The sequence below is a fragment of the Macaca fascicularis genome, chromosome 6 (assembly GCF_037993035.2).
Source record: "Macaca fascicularis isolate 582-1 chromosome 6, T2T-MFA8v1.1".
Classification (NCBI taxonomy): Eukaryota; Metazoa; Chordata; class Mammalia; order Primates; family Cercopithecidae; genus Macaca; species Macaca fascicularis.
This window is the reverse complement of record NC_088380.1, coordinates 109515932-109528312: the sequence shown is the minus strand read 5'-3', so window position 1 is coordinate 109528312 and position 12381 is coordinate 109515932. Positions and strand designations below refer to the sequence as shown.

General features: G+C 37.9%; 2 protein-coding genes across 41 annotated transcripts in view; one reads left to right on the top strand and one right to left on the bottom strand.

Moving 5' to 3' along the window:
- The window catches only part of PPIP5K2 (diphosphoinositol pentakisphosphate kinase 2), a 77674-nt gene extending 75400 nt beyond the window's left edge, over positions 1-2274 (bottom strand). For all 39 annotated transcript variants that reach the window (XR_012413995.1, XR_012413993.1, XR_012413994.1 and 36 more), the window contains exon 1: positions 2038-2274. The gene's annotated coding sequence lies outside the window, so the exon portion shown is untranslated. The remainder of the gene's footprint in view (positions 1-2037) is intronic.
- A 110-nt stretch (positions 2275-2384) lies between these two features.
- Positions 2385-12381, top strand: part of GIN1 (gypsy retrotransposon integrase 1) — a 32541-nt gene continuing 22544 nt past the window's right edge. For both annotated transcript variants that reach the window (XM_073994002.1, XM_045394077.3), the window contains exon 1: positions 2385-2462. The gene's annotated coding sequence lies outside the window, so the exon portion shown is untranslated. The remainder of the gene's footprint in view (positions 2463-12381) is intronic.

Sequence of the window (12381 nt, the reverse complement as noted above, 5' to 3'; positions counted from 1 at the left end):
TCTGGTTCATTTATAAGATTACACAAAAAAAGCCCATTCCAAGTTCCACACAACCTTCATGTTGATTTTTTTTTTTTTTCCTTCTTCAAACGTTCATTTAATACCTTTTTGCTGAACCTGCATTTCCTTCTGCCTGGAATTCACTGCTCTCCTTGAAAGTTCCTATGCCGCATTCAAAAACCAACTGGAAGATCTTCAATGAAGGTTTTCCTGAGAACTATCACACCTTTGATAGGCCCTAAATATACGTAAAAACCCTCTCCCATCTTCTATGTTCCGCAGCATTTTGGATCTATCTTTTCACTTATCTGTTTCCATCAGAGTTGGGTTTTTTCCTCCCCAACTTTTTATTATGAAAAATTACAAATATTCACAAAAGTTGAAAGAACAGTTTATTAATCATCCATATGCCCACCATTATACTTAACGATTGCCAACATTTTGCCATGCTTGCTATTTATACACACACACACACATACACTTGCTGTACCATTTGAAGGTACTAGATATCAACACACTTCAACTCTAAGTACTTTTGTATGCATCTCCTAAAAATAAGAACATCTTCCTATATAAACACAATTCCTTTTCCACATGAGAAAATAGTCCATAACACTGTCTATATTGTGGTTGTATGGGAGCTCCTAGAGAATGAGGACCTAATCTATATATTCCCGCTACTTAACTTGGTTCATAGCACTTATTTGGGTAATCAACAAATGTTCTACCAATTGTTCAGTTTAATACTCTCACAACAACTACTCTGAAAGTTATATGAATATAAAATTTTAAAATTTTCTGCACATAGGTTTAGTCATTTGCTTTAAATAAACCTGTGCTGCAGTAAGTACAGCATTCTGAGTTCTGTACTACTTAATTCTGCATCACAATGCTACATAAAGACAGAGATCATGTCTAACTTTTGTCAGACATATAAGTAGGTACACCAATTTTTTTTAAATGAATGAATACTTTCCGACACTGAAAATGTTAGTGAAGAAATTGAAATCAAGGAAGAACAGAACGGGACAATAGAATACAGATTTTGAAGGCAGACAGATCTGGTTTTTAACACAGATTGAAACGTTTACTTACAACTGTTTACTAGGGCAAGTTGCTTGACTGCTCCTCAATTTCTAACTCTGTAAAATGGTGGTGATAATCTAACGTATCTCCTGGAATTGTTGAGAGGAACGAATGACAAAATATGTAAAGCACTCGGCACACATAAGACTCAGTTAATGGCAACTATCATTATTTTATCTATCTAAGACAAAAAAAATTAGCTATTTCATTAAATAATTCACAATAGCAAAACAAAATCCTGTCCCAGTGTAGAGCGAGGATTTTATGTGCTAAGGTCAGCTACGCTTCCCACTTCCATAGTTAAGCCTTCCAGCAAGACACCTACTACCCAAAGGACTCCAGGAGTCGCAAACTCCCAGGAAGAGGTCAAGAACCTCGTGAATGAGATCCCGGGATCACCACCCTGGCCCTTTCTCCTTTAAGGCGCGGAAGGCTGCAACGCCCTCCAAATGATTAGGTGCGGCAGTGACCTGCAGCCTCGGTCCCTACTATGAAAGGCTGCAACACGCGAGGCTTTTGTTCTGTTAAAGTGGGTGTGGGGTTGACAGAGAGGGATAAGGACTAAGGAAGAAAATTTTTTAAAAAGCCACCTCTACCCACAGCAGTCCCATAACTCGAGGCTAATCACTTCGGTGGAGCCAGGAACAGCGTGGGGTAGAAGCTCGACAGTTCCCTTTTAGCTGAGCTTCAATTTCTGGGGTCTCAAACCCAAGAAATGAAAAAGGGAAGCAATGGAGGAGCAGGAGGAGAAATCAAGGCGCGAAAGGACCCTCAAAGCTATACTGTCACTCCACGCCCAGGCTGTCATTCTCTGCAGCACATGCCCCTCGGTGGAGCGCGTGTTTAGGCTCTGCAGAGCACAGGAGACAAAGCAGAAGCCCAGCAGCCGCCTCAACCCTGGCATGATCAGGTTCCGCATCTCCGGTTCTCCTCCAGTTTTGGGGCCCTCACCTGCCACGAATGCGGTCGTCACGCGAGCAGTTGTGAGATGGTCAAGTCCATTCAGGTCTAGGTTACCCACTTTCATCCCGGAGGCAGGGGTGAGGTGTTCGTCAAGTTACTTCAGTTGTAGGCGTGGACGTAGGCTACTTCCTTCAGTAACAGCTATAGGGCCACATAGGGGCACCTCAGGCTACTACACCTCAGAAATCTCCGTCACGCCTCTTCCCCGCCCTCCTCGGGTCTCACGCCGAAACCTCACCGGGCGGAACGATTTCCGGCAAGAGCCAAACGATCCGTCCTAACCTTTCTGACCGTGGTTCCAAGGCTCCCAAAAGGACTGGCCTCTAAAGGACCTGGGTAGTTCCGCTTCCGGCAGCGCCAGATAAATCACGAGAGGAAGCTTAAATCTGTCGTTTGAATTTAGGACCACCTCGGTGAGTGGTCGTTCTGGTGTGCTGTGTCATACCTACTTGTTTTTTAAAGTGAGGCGTAACCCGACAGTAATTTCAAAACCATTAGCCTCGACCGGCCTAAGGAAGGGTTTAATTGACTCTGTGGGGAGATTTTGCGCAGGCGCCGTTGAGACGGGAGGGCCTTGGGCGTTGCGATGTCCCGCGCTAGCTGAGCAGAAAGGGCGAGTGCCGTTTCGGGCCTGGGGAGGTGCCTACTGGGTGTAATTGAGTTTTACCAAATGGTCATTTTCCTGCTGATTCTAAGTGTGGTTGGACCTTGCCCTTAAGATTCCGTTAACAAGTCGCCCAAAGCTTAGGAAATGCTCCCTCACAGCGTTTGAAACTCCGAGCACTTTTGGCCGGCATTGAAGAATTCTCCCCATTACTTTGATCAGTCATTTAATCAGAAATTTTGCCCCAAATTTAAATAAGTGGCGGGGAGAAACGTGAGGTCAAGAGGGAATCCTGTCACGTAGTTTTAAAAGAAAAATGTCCACTTTATCTCAGTGTAGGTTTTTCTTAAATGGGCATTTCTGAACCAAAGTAGATACTTTTTAAAGTGGAAATGCGTTTATCCCATGTGGCTTCATGTGAATGCATATGGCGATGAAGGCATTTTTTTTTGTTAAATGAATTTGTACTCTGAAGTGAACCAGATTACAGAGAAGTGTATTTAAATTTACAACTCCTTGACGTTGCATGAAATTGTGCGTGTCCATTTTTTGGAGCTTAAAATAGAATAATTCAAATGTCAGAATTCCGATCCAAGTTAACGTGTTGATTGAAAATTGTAGATTTTAAGATGGAACTAGCGGGTATTTTAACCTTTTAGGGGCTTAAATTGGTAGCTTTGTTTTTAACCCTTGGTGAAACAGTTAAATCCTAATCTTGACGTAATACCTAACTGTCTTACTGTATTGAAGACAAACATAAAATTATCAAAGGAATTAAGCAATGAGTTGATTTTATTTGATGTTATGGAGGGGACAAAGTGTGTAAAGCTTAACCAAATAAGACCCTGACATTCCTCATGCAAAACTACAAGTTGTAATCAACCACTTTCATTTTTTTCTTATTCCTACACGTTTAAGTACATAAGTAATGATTTTAAGAGAAATTCTTGAAAATATGAGCATATCCAAAGAAGTCCCAGGACAGTCTTTCTTTATGTAGTTGAAACCACTTAATAAGAAGATACTTATATTTGTCCCGAATATTACAGTTTCAAGCCATTTTCTCATATTAACTACTTTTCAAATACGTTGTTCCTAGGGACCAAGTAGTGTATGTATGGGCTTTGAAAAAACAAAAACAAAGACTGTTTCTTTTATGTTACTTTTGTGTATGAATACCAATTATTAGCAGTAAAACTTTAAACTACTTCAAGGGCTATGCTTTCTGTGAACTGAGTTTTCTTTCTTACGCATTTTCTTTTTCTCTTGTCATCTGCCTCTCTACCTCAAGAACCAGCAGTTTGTGAACTGCATTAGACTGTAATATCGTTATAAAAGAATACAACTCCTGAGTCTTCTGATTTTCTTCTTAGCACTAAAGCTTTATAAACATTGTTATAAAGCATTAACACCATTAATGAAAGGAAAGATATTTTAAAATATTTTTTCATGTAGATGAAGATTTTGAGAAAAGAAAGGCTTCTCTGTTACTCTAAATAGCCTGATATGGATGATAATACTTAGATATGATAATAATTATACATTACTTTACCATATACAAAGGACTTTTAAGTCCATTATTTTCATCCTCATGATTGCAAAAAAGGAAAAGAGATTATGTCCTCTTCCAAACATAGATATTAAGGCTTAAGTCTGTACCTTCTTAGACACAGTTTACTTATAGTGCCATGTTCGTGAAAGTGAACTATAATGTTTTCAAAAGTGAAATAAGTTACCTTTGGAATATTTGCTATAATTTTTAATTCTCCTTTCAGGAAATGCAAGTAATTCTTTATTCATTCACAAATAGTTGAGTGTCCACTGTGTTCTGAACATGATGTTAAACAATGTAAACATAAAAAATTAATAAGCTATTTCCATTCCTCGTTTATAATCAAACTTATTGATTACAAAAATCACTTTAAAATTTGTGTAACAGAGGCCTGAATCAAGTATTATAAAAGCTAAGGATGACAAGTTAATTGACTTATTGGTATAGCACCAGGGAAGAGCATAAAATTTGAAGTAAGAGACTCCAAGTTACAAATGTCAGCGCGTGTACTCACTTTATTACCTTTAGTAAATTGGACAATCTCTGGACCCCCATTTTCTTACCTGTAAAATGGATATAAAACTAATACCAACTCCATGGAGTATTGTGAGGATTATCATAGTAAAATACTGCATAACTATTTGCAGCTGTAGTCGTGAGTCATTTAGCAGTGGTAATAAATTCTGAGAAATGCTTTGTTAGGCAGTTTCAGCAATGCACGAATACAGACTACCTACATGAACCTAGATGGTGTGTGTGTGCGTGTGCATATATATATATTTTTTTCTTCATATAAAAAAAAATGTCCCTGCACATTATTGGGTATCATTGATTTCTCCTGCTTGATCTGCAGTGCTAATATCAAATGCCCTATATCAGGTTCTATATATGCTCCGCTATCATCTTATCAGACCAGTAGGCAGTCCATCCTTGACCAAAACATTCTTATGTGGTGCAATTGCATTGGCAATTGTTTTTAAAATTTTTAATTTTTTAAAATTATTTCCTCTTCCTATACTTTTGGCTTTTCCAGATGTCATATAAACAGAAATATATGATATATAGCCGTTTGTGTCTGGCTTATTTCACTTAGCATAATGATTTTGAGATTTATTCATATTGTTAGGTCTATTTGTAGTTTGTTCCTTATCAATGCTTAATAGTATTCCGTATGTGGATCTACTATAATTTGTTTATCCATTCACCAGTTGATGAACATTTGTTTTCAGGTTTTGGCTGTTAGGAATAAAACTTCTAGAAACATTCACTTACAGGTTTTTAGGTGTATATATTTTCTTTAGGGTTAGTATCTAAGATTGGTATTGCTGGACCATATGGTAAATTGATGTTTAATTTTATAAGAAATTGCCAAACTGTTTTCCAACATGTTTACATCATTTTCTATTATCACCAGCAAGAGTATCCTTGGTAGTACCTAGTATTGTTAGGTTTTGTTTTGTTTTTGTTGTCGTTAGTGTGTAGTCATGTCTTATTGTGGTTTTAATTTACATTTTTTCATTGTCTATTGATGTTGAGCATTTTTTCATGTGTTTATTTACTAACCATATCTCTGGTGAAGTGTCTGTATTTCTAGGTTTTAAATTGGGTTGTTTTCTTGTTAAGCTTTGAGAGTTCTTTATAACTTCTAGATAAAAGTTATTTATCATATATATATGTATTGCAAATATTTTATCCCAGTGTTATTTTTCTCTTTTTTTGGCAGTTCTTTAAAGAATAAAAATTTTAATTTTTTCTTTATGCATAGGTGCTTTTTCTTTGCTATCTAGGAAGCCATTACCCAACCTAAGCTCACAAAGAATTTTTGTTGTTGTTTTCTAGAAGTTGTATAGTTTTAAGTTGTACGTTTAGATCTGTGACCCATCATGAAGTAATTTTTACATAACATGTGAGGTATTAGTTGAGGTTCACCTTTTTTCAAAGGATGTTTAATTGTTACAGCATTTGTTGAAAAGATTATCCTTTCTTCATTGAATTACCTTGGCACCTTTGTTAAAAATCAGTTTACCGTAACTGAGCGACTGTTTCTGGCACTATTCTGTTCCATAGATTTAAGGTTGTCATTTTGCCATTATAACACAGTCTTCATTACCATAGCAGTATAGAAAGTCCTGAAACCAAATAATGTGAAATTCTTCAACTATATTCATTTCTCAAAGTTGTTTTAATTATTCTGAGTCCTTTAGCTTTCCATATCAATTTTAGAATCAGCTTGTCAGTTTCTGCAAAAGAGCTTGAGGGTTCCTGATTGGGACTGCATTGAATCTATAGATCATTTGGATAAAATTGGCATCTTGTCCCACTTTTTCTCAGAGATAGAGGGGGAGTTACTCTAGCTTTCTGCATTCTAGTCAGAAGCCTATATGGGAATTTTTAGTGGTATTTCAGAAAGAAATAATTTTGCTCCACGATTATATTCACTATAATATCTTTAGTGGAAGAGATCACGGACGAATCCCTGTTTGTGAATTGGATATCATCCCCTGCTGCCATCTCAGGAACGTCATACCATAATTTTTTTCCCTCTGTTTTCAGTGGTCTTTCTAGAAGCCCGTCCGCTAGCATTAAACTTTTTGGGTTATTCCTTTGTTGAAAGCAAAACAATCTTGTTTTTTAAAAAAAATTGTTGTAATTGTAGTAAATCACACATAACATGAAATTTACCATCTTAATCATTTTTTTTTTTTTTTTTTTTTTTTTTTGAGACGGAGTCTCGCTCTGTAGCCCAGGCTGGAGTGCAGTGGCCGGATCTCAGCTCACTGCAAGCTCCGCCTCCCGGGTTCACGCCATTCTCCGGCCTCAGCCTCCCGAGTAGCTGGGACTACAGGCGCTGCCACCTCGCCCGGCTATTTTTTGTATTTCTTAGTAGAGACGGGGTTTCACCGTGTTAGCCAGGATGGTCTCGATCTCCTGACCTCGTGATCCGCCCATCTCGGCCTCCCAAAGTGCTGGGATTACAGGCTTGAGCCACCGCGCCCGGCCCATCTTAACCATTTTTAAGTGTACATACAGTTCAGTGGCATTAAGTACATTCACATGGGTTTACAACTATTACCACCATCCATCTCAAGAAGTCTTTTCATTTTGTATAACTGAAACTCTTGACCAGTTAAACAATAACTCTTCCATTCTCTCCTCCCCACCCTCTGTTCTATGCAACCATCATTGTTCTTTTTGTCTGTATGTATTTGACTACTCTGAGTACCTCATATAGGTGGAATCATACAGTATTTATCTTTTTGTGACTCATTCATTTCACTTAGCTTAACGTCCTCAAGATTCATCCATATGGTAACGTGTGTCAGAATCTCCTTCCTTTTAAAGGTGTGTGAATAAATACACCATGTTTTGTTTATCCATGCAGCCATTGATGGACACTTGAGTTGCTTCCATCATTTGGCTTTTGTGGGTGATGTGGCTAATAACACGGCTGTCAAAAATTTTAACCCCACTAGAATGTAAACTCAATGAAGGTCAGGAGAATCTACATCTTGTTTATTATCCTGTCTCCGATGTTGTAACTGGCACATAGCAGTTACTCAGTAACGTTTTTTAGATCAAGGAATGAACCTTACATCTGCCTCTAGCAACTATCTTGTAGCTCCTTGCCTTTATAGCTAAGCTCAAGTTTCTAAATCCACTTTCTGACTTTCCACTCTTTCCTTGTGTCATTTCAGTCTGGTTGCCAACCGCCCTGCTATACTGTAACTGTACTGTTACCAAAACCACTAGCTACATTATGTTGCCAAAACCACTAGCTACATTATGATTCTTATATCACTTAGCCTCTCTGTCTACTTCTAAGAACGGTGTATTTGCCAAACTTCTATTACCAGAACCTCTTCCTGCTTTTTTCCTATGTCTCTGGCTATTCTTATGTCCCTAAAGGTTTACAATATATTTGGGAGAGAGACATATAAACTAATATATTCAATAGAGTGTTTCAGATTTTATGATAAATGTTGACCCATATTACTGTGAATGTACCAAGGAAAGTGTGCACAGTTCTCCCTGAGATTGGAGATGTGATCAGAAAGGATTCATGGATGAGTGAACTCATTAATGTTGAAGGATAAGGATATGTCCACTGCACTTCCTACTCTGTACACTTTCCATCTGATCCTTCTTCCATTGCCTTAACTTCACCTACTTTTTACATGCCGAGTTTATCCATGAAGAATACAACCTGCTTAATATTGTCATCTTTCTCCCTAAGCCAGAGCTTCAGACAGAAGTGATCCCAGATTCTTCTTTGCATTTACTCCACACATCTAGTCAGTCACAGTTATTATATAATGTATCTATCCATCTATACTGGCACTGCTTTGGCTCAGAATTTCCTCATTTCTTGCTTTAATTGTACAGTAGTTTCCTAGCTGACTGGTACAGATATTCCTGTCTCTACCCCAATCTCTATTCCATATTGGTGTACAATACACTTTATAGAATAGAAATCTAATCTTGTAACTCCAAGTCATTCTTAAAATGTTAAGTTATTCCAGGTTGGAGTGGTTAGAAGACACTCTGTAGGAAATGACACCTAGCCAGAGTTTTGAAAGATGATTAGGGGCTGGAGAAATAGCAATAAAGTTCATTCCAGGCAAAAGTATCAATGAAAAGGTATGAACACACTGCATGGGATAGTTGAAGAACTGTGGTTATTTTTTGAATTGAGAATGCCAAGAGAAAAACGTGGAGAGACTGATAAAGAACCATATCTTATAAAGCTTTGCATAATGGCAGAGGTATTTAGATATCATTAGTGTCATGGTCTTAATGGTTGTATTCTCCCAAAATTCATGTGTTGAAATCCTAACCACCAAGTTGATGGTATTAAGAGACTGCACTTTGGGGCTGGGCGCAGTAGCTCACACCTGTAATCCTAGCACTTTGGGAGGCTGAGATGGGTGGATCACTTGAGGTCAGGAGTTCGAGAGCAGCCTGGCCAACATAGTGAAACCCCATCTCTACTAAAAATATAAAAATTAGCTGGACATGGTGGCATGCGCCCATAGTCCCAGCTACTCGAGAGGCTGTGGAACGAAATTTGCTTGAGCCTGGGAGGCAGAGGTTACAGTAAGCTGAGATCATGCCACTGCACTCCAGTCTGGGCGACAGAGCACAACTCTGTCTAAAAAAAAAAAAGAGGTAGAACTTTGGAGAGGTGACTTGATCAGGGCTCAGAGCTCTCATTAATGGGATTAGTGCCTATCTTTTAAAGAGTCTGAGAGAAACCCCTTCCCCCTTCCCTCATGTGAAGTTACAGTGAGAAGACAGCTGCCCATAAGAAAGTGAACCCTTAGTAGACACTAAATTTGCTGGCATCTTGATCTTGTACTTCCTAGCCTCCAGAACTGTGAGAAAGAAATTTCTGTTGATAAGCCATCCAGTTTATGGTATATTTGTTATAGCCTCCCAAGTGGACTAAGACAATCAGGAATGGCAAAAGGCATATTTCGAGTTAAGTGAATATTTTGATAAGATTTGTGTTTTAGTTTGACCTCTGTGACTGCAGTGAGGACAAGGACTATATTAGAGACAGAGGACACAATGTCAGATAGAAGGTGAGTGTGAAGTAAGGCAGTAGCAATGGAATAAAGTTCAAGGTTCTACCTCATCCATAATCAATGCTTTTCCTCCTTCTCCAGGTGGGTCTGTGTCTCTGCACATCTGTTTTGATAGTTCTCTTCGCATACATCTGTTATAACACCACTCTAAACTATATAAATGCTGATATACTCCTCTTTTCCTCTCATACCATAAGCTCTGTGAGGACAGGGATTTCATCTTATTTAACTTTGCATTAGTGTCATCTAGTATATATAAGGGTTTTAGAGCTCAGGAACTGAATGAGCAAATTCAAGGTTATATGGATGAACAGGCAAAAAACTATTAAAAAGGGTAAAACTTGGAAGTTCTACAGTAGCAACAAGGAAGATTAGGAGAGGTCAAGATCACTTTAGATTCAGAGATCATGGAACGTTTGCTTCATTGAGGTGCTAGAGCTTGATTTCGAAAGATGGGTAAGGCTTAATTAGGTGGAAGGATATACCATTTAGGGGGAAATGATGTAAACCAAGGTATAGAGAATGGTTGGGGATATGGCCATGGGTATACAAAGGAAACTAGTGAGAGAAGAAGCTGTGTTATGTCCTGCCAGGTTGTAGAGGATAGGCTAAATAGTCTAGACCTTAGCCACTAAGTAGAAGATAATGCCCAGAGGCAGTCTCATAGTGTCCACTCTGTCAAGTAAATCATTTGGAAGAAAAAAATATGCTAGGAATAGTCTAAGTAAGTTTCAAGGTGACTATGTCAGGCAAATAACCACGCCTTTAAGTCTTAGTTCTGTTGTCGAGTCAAGACAACTCACCCATATAAAAATGAAAATAATATACTTGTGAAAGCATTTGTGAAATATGAAAATCTGTAGGAAATTTATGGTTTTTATGTCTTCTCCCAGTGATTTTTATGTCCCTCTCCCTAACATAGATATGTGTTAGTCTTCTCCCACTAGTTTGATAAGAAAAAAACAAACCAAAAACCTTAAAGAGCTCAGTCTCCAAAGATTTTTGTAGTGGTTTCCTTTTCTCCTTGTCCCTGTGTACTATAGGTTTACTCTGAGGAGAGCAAATTTCTCTATTTCGATCTATTTTCAGTTATTCAAAAGTTAAAGATTTCAAAGCAGAGAAGTTAATTTCAGTAAATAGACCTTTTCTGAGGAGTTTTTATATATTCGTTATAAATAGAAAAACCAACAGTGTTCTAATGGCATAGACTTAATATACTGAAGACTTCATCTTTCATTAGATAGAAAAGTTTTCTGGTCTCTCCAGGAGGTAAATGGGTAGGGGGAGGAAGACAAGAGATGGTAGGAACTTGGAACCCCAGAGGTTTTTAAATATAAGAGCAAAATACAGAAGCTACTGTGTATTACACAGACTCACATTTTTTTTTTCCAATGGCTAGTTTGTTTTCTGCCAGTTCCAGTTACCCACATCCCTCTGTGTTTTGGGGCCTGTACTTCCTCTAAGGTGTGAGAGTTTGTTTTTTTCCTTCTGTGGGCTTTTACAGGCCTGAAAAAGCTTCTCCCCTTTTCTTTTTAAGGCCCTTCAGGAGTTTTTGCAATCTTTACTGGTCTCTAAAAGGGAGGAAATACACAATTTTTATCTTTCTTTTATAAACCTCATCTTCCTAGAGACACCATGCTCCCAGCTGGCTACGATGGGATATTTCTAGATTTTCTTTTAGATCGCTTAGATGATTTGGGACATTAATAGTTACAAAAACTATTAAGGGAAAACTATAACAGGAGGTTATATATAGTATATTATTAATTTTATAGTATGTATAGTCTGTATATTGATTTCATCTATATCTCTAAATATATAGATTTCATCTATACATTTATAGTATGTATAGTCTGTATATTGATTTCATCTAAACAGGTTTCTGTCCCTTAGACTTGAAAGAACGTGTATCACTGTAGTGTAGAGATGAAAATAAAGGACACAAACTAAAAATGATTTTGGTTTCTTTTTTTTTTTTTGAGAGTTGAGGATGATTAATGCAGAGCTAGAATGACAGGCAGGCAAATGGATGGGTAGACAAACGGGTTCTATATTCCCAACTTGAAATCACACAACGCTTCATGAATTGAAAATTGATTAGGAAGTAAAAGTTTGCCATGGAATCCTGGCAGAGGAGAGAGTATAGTGAGGATGACATGGAAAGTAAAGGTATCAAGAGGTCTTACGTGGCAGATTGGAGGGCAGTAGGATACCACTAGTGTTTCACCACAGATGGTTTGAAAAGCACTGACCTAGAGCGACGTGAAACTTGGTAGCAATAGAAGTGGCTACAGGACCAGAACAGAGTATATACGTGGTAAAACTTCTTGATACCTTTACTGTTTCCATGTAGTGGCTATTATGACTATAAAATATTTATAAACATTTTTGTACACAGATTTTGATAGTCATAGACTCATTGCACTGGAATATAAACTTAGAATTGCCAAGCCTTTAGGGTAAATTTGTGTTTAGCTTTAGAAGAAACTCAGTTTTCCAAAGTGGTTGCAACATTTTTTCCTCCCACAATGTATGAGAGTTCCAGTTGCTACCTGTCTGCACCAACACTTGGTGTTGTCTTTAGTTTTTAA